This window comes from Pinus tabuliformis, chromosome 9 (genome assembly GCF_031772625.1).
Source record: "Pinus tabuliformis cultivar Carrire ecotype Pingquan chromosome 9, CPIR1, whole genome shotgun sequence".
Lineage (NCBI taxonomy): Eukaryota > Viridiplantae > Streptophyta > Pinopsida > Pinales > Pinaceae > Pinus > Pinus tabuliformis.
In genome coordinates, this window is record NC_142307.1 from 1984049056 (window position 1) to 1984053879 (window position 4824).

At 38.6% G+C, this 4824-nt stretch overlaps 1 pseudogene; it reads right to left on the minus strand.

The window, feature by feature from the left end:
• Positions 1–2754: 2754 nt before the first annotated feature.
• On the minus strand, positions 2755–3456 carry LOC149156964 (transcription factor MYC1 pseudogene; annotated as a pseudogene).
• Between the last annotated feature and the right edge of the window lie 1368 nt (positions 3457–4824).

A 4824-nucleotide genomic window follows, 5' to 3' on the forward strand; every position in this document is an offset into this window, starting at 1 on the left:
GGTGCGTATACACGCTGGTTCAATGAATAAAAACAACGTATACACAGGTTGGTCCAAACACAGAAGCGTATGCACGCAAGTTTCAGGTTATTGAAGTAGTGTACATCTCTTGAGTTGGGTTCTAGCTGCTTCTGTTTATTGCTGCAGTGTTCTAGGTTCAAAATTTGGTGTGTGGTTATTGTTATTGTGTTTTGGGTACAGCTGTCAGAGAAGTGTCTACTTGATTCAGTTCTAATTGGTGAAAAGGAGATTGCTTGATGATTGATTGATGTTCATGGATCTAGTCTGAAATTTATGAAACGTGGTCCCTGGAAAAAAGAGAAGGTTGTAGCCTTCTGTAGGTCAGCACCTACGTATTAGTATCCTGGCTAGTGCAAGAACTAAGGGGGTTGTAGCTCCCTTCCAGGAGAATCTGGAGAATGAGAGAGGGTTGTAGGTCTCAGCAGGTTGCATCCTGCATACTGGTAAAGGACTGCACCTGTATAGAATCATTGTAAAAAGAAGTTTCTAATTAAAAGGAAGATAGAGACGAATTGCAGCAGGTGGTTTTCACCCACATTGGGTTTCCACCTTATATCTTGTGTTCTTATGTGTGATTATATTCTGCTTTGTTTTACTGTTTCTGGTTACTATTTATTTGATTCTGATACACAGATTAATAATCAACATCTGCAAGATAAAGTAAATTATAAGTTTGCATGGTATACGCGGGTTTCCTTCTATGTAGTTGCGTATATACGCGGTTTTCATTAACTGAAGTAGCGTATATGATCTAGATTTGAAAAAGGGAATATTTGACTTGATAATACTGATTCACCCCCCCTATCAGTATTATTTCCAACAAGTTATGCATCCCCGACTGCTCAATGAGAAAGAATATCATTTAGGATGTTGGACACCTAATCCTAAATGGGTTAGTGTGGAAGCTGAATAGACCAAAGCAGTCCAAGAGACCTTGGGATGTGAAACCCAACGGTCACAACAATGTACTATAAATGTATATCAGTTGTTAATAAAAATCGTATTGCATGTTTTATCTTTCATATTTCTCTTGTTGTCCATGTGTGTTTAACATGGTATCGGAGCCAAGTTTATTCCTACCCTGCATAATTAATATGAGCCACTTGTTTTATGTGGTCTTTCTTACCTGTAAGTCATGTACATTCATATAATTGTCAGTTCTGCTATTATGGATGTAACGTACATTCCAGCAATCTGAAAATAGAGGCCTGGGTATTTTAAGAGTCTGTCAACTCTGCAAAACTTGCCTGCCTTCTCAGTCTAACGCTCAGCCTATCACTCTCCCCATCGGTTCCACTGGTCGCTCTGCGCTAACTGTTCTGATGCCTCTGTTACCACTGCGCTTTGTCCATAACGCTCTATACGCATCTGTCTCTCATAAGTCGTAGCTTGTCTATCACCGCATCGGAAACTGAATAGTCGAGGTTCGAATCTCCATCAATGCTGCTCTTACATCAATGCTGGTTGAAACGCTGTGTTATGGTATTGGTATTGATGCGTTTAACTGTATTGCGTTGAATTGAAATGAAAACACTGTTGGATTGACTGTGTATTCGTGTTGAGAATTTTCACCTTTCCCAGTTGTTTTTGCATTGGTTCTTTACGGGTTTCTTACAGTTGCTGGTCGTGTGGGAGTTAACCGTCATGAATCATCCATTATAGAGTTGTTTGAGAGACACACTCTCTATAACAAATATATAAATATGATCACTGCCTAGCATATACTAACAATGTAAATGGACGTCGCCTTGTTAGATATTTTGGAGATATTTTCTTACAGAAGTTTCTAACAACATCAGCGCTTGTAATAAGCTCCATTTGCTGTAGAATCACCTTGACAGCCGAAAGTACAACTACACAGTTGGCATGATGAAGATGAGTTATACGTCCAACAATGTTCTCTGCATCTCGGGCATCACTTGCCTTGTATTTTGAAAGAGCATCTAGTATAAACACTTGACCCCATTCAGTGCATTCATTGAGCGCTGCCAAAAGTTTAAAAAGTGCGTGTCTAGTAATTTCAAATATTGCTCTACTACTATTTTCTTGGATCTCTGCCAGTGCTGCCACGACATTCTCTACAACCATGGGATTGCTATCTGAAATCAATTCCTTAAGAGTCTCTAGAAACCCTCTATCCTCCACCAGTTCAGCATTAATATCATAAAGTTTAGCAACACATATAGCAACCATCTTTCGCACATAAGGATCATCATCCTTGAGGAATATTTGTAGCAGATCACACAAATATCTATGTTTTTGTCAACCCGAATACAACCCATTGTTCGTATAGCAGTATACACTGTATAATATTAATTTTGCTGAATACACTGTATGATTTGTTGCATTGGTGTATTTGAAGACTAGTATGCATGGTTATTTTGGTTATAATAATTGATATGCGTGGAGGTGTGGAGACTAACTGTGACTCTTCTTTCACATATATATACACTTGTGTTGCGATACGTTGCTCTGGGCGCTGAAATGAATTGATAGTTCGTGACCTGTGTTGCGATACCTATGGTTCATTTGAAGTGGTGGAACAGTTTGCAGTATATACACGATCCCCTTGATCGTATAGCCAGAAATCTTGTATATAATATATTGTTCAATATATATTGAAAATACGGTATAATTTTTGAGATCATTATTCAACAGTGACCCGAGGCCCCTGTTTGATGATGCATGGACAACACACAGGGGGGAGAGAACTCACTCTTCATTGATATCTAGCTACTTAAATTTTGGATCTGATAATTTCTTCAAGAGAACGACATTGATTTGTTCTTCTGTATATAAACTACTTGGCAACTTGACAATCACGTTTTGAAGCATTAACTCGTCCACTGTTGAGACACTAGCATGATGAAATTCAAGATCTAGGTCTTGGAGTGATGTCATTAATCTAGCTGCCGGATGATTCTTCTTAGCAGACTGAATTCTGATCATGGCTTCTGGACCAAGGATTCGAACTTACAAATCTAGCGCAGAACATTCCTTTGTGCCAAATATTTTGACATCAGGCTTTTGAGATGAACCAGACTGGTCCTTGATGAATCCCAAATTGGTACCAGAGAAAGCAGAGTGAGAATTCCTTCTTGGTAACTTCTATTTGGGCTTGAAGCTCCTTCTTCTCAGCTTCAATCTCTTGAACTCTACTTTGAAGTTCATTAATTTAGGACACGGAATCCCCAAGTAATGAAGCTTTATCCATCTTTGACACATTTGGTACCACAGCACGAAGTGCATCCTACGACCGGAGGTACCAAAATCAAGCAGCAAAGAAACACGACCTTTCTTCAGCCTGGACGTTCATGATTTAACATTCCGGTGAGGCGTTGTCTTGTGTGTCAAATTACACACTTCAGAAAAAGCGCTGGAAAATAGCAATTCGAATTGCATCAAGGAAGTAGTTTTGACCACTGGACTGAGCATTATATTTGTATGGCATTATGGATGAGGTGTTTTACATAAGTTTGTATATTGAGCTGATATAGTTTTTATGGCCGTGTGTTGTTTCCTTTTTTGATATGTTTTAATGGTGCGTTGATTTTCATTTTGAGCTCTAACCTATAGAGACAACACAAAAACCCGACATCACTTTGACATTGCTTGATATCTGATATTTACCTTCCAGCACGTGTTTCTCTATCCCATCGATTTGTTATTAGCAGTCGAAGGAGTCAAGTTTCCAACATTAGTGAAAGAGGATGGGATAACTTGAAGCTGGTAGAATAAGGTGATTATCTGAGACAATGGACAAATGAACATTATTTGAACTGTATTGTCAGCTTGAACTCTTCCAATGTACTTATTGTTTGTTGGCATACAATAGAGGAATTTATTTGACAGTCGGACATAAAGGAGAATCAATTTTCAAGGAAATATTTATTTCTTGCAAAGGATTATCAATTGAGTAGATTTCCCTCTTATCATCGGGCACATTTAATTTTGAAGAATATTGCATTATTAGCAATTTTCCTTTACAAGTACATTTGTGATCATTTGTTGACTTGAGTTGTTTAAATAATGACAAAAATTCATATATTATTGGAGTTATTGAGAACTCTAATCGTATCAACTGCTGACAACACAGTGCAAATCAGGAAAGACACTCTCTATGACATTCAGACATGCCTGCATAATGTACAGGAAAATATTGAGTTTTTGCAGCTTGAGACAAAGCTACAGCAGGAAGAATTACAGCAGTTGAGTCATCATTCTGAACCTATTTCTGTTCAGAAGATTGAAGCAGACTCCCATAAACAACAAGTCAAGAATGCTACCGTTCGTTCAGATTTAGTACCCAATAAAGCAATAGTTGTACATGCAGATGCAAAAACTCAGTCTGCACTTCCCAAGCCCATCATTAGACCTTGGGAACAGCGTGTCCACAACAAGCATAGAACTGGTCTTGGATATGACAAGGACTTGTCCTTTCATATTCCAGACTACGCCAAGCCCATTCAATTTCAGAGTGCGGGATTCATTCATGATAGTTCAGCTGCTCCTCATGACAGTTCACCTCCACCTGTTCTAGATTCTACCCCTCTTCCACAGCAACAACAACAACAACAAAAACAACAGATCGTGAAATGCCAACACTGTGACCGAGTTTTCCATCTGAAAGATCACTGTTTTGATCCTCATCCATGTAAGCACTGTCATAAAACCAGTCATTCTTCAAACAGATGCTTCAAAAACAAACGTCCTGCAAGAACAAAGATTCATCTTGGATGGATCGCTTCTTGGCAATGGGCATCAACACTCAAGAAGATATTCCAAACACATGTCAAAACTTGT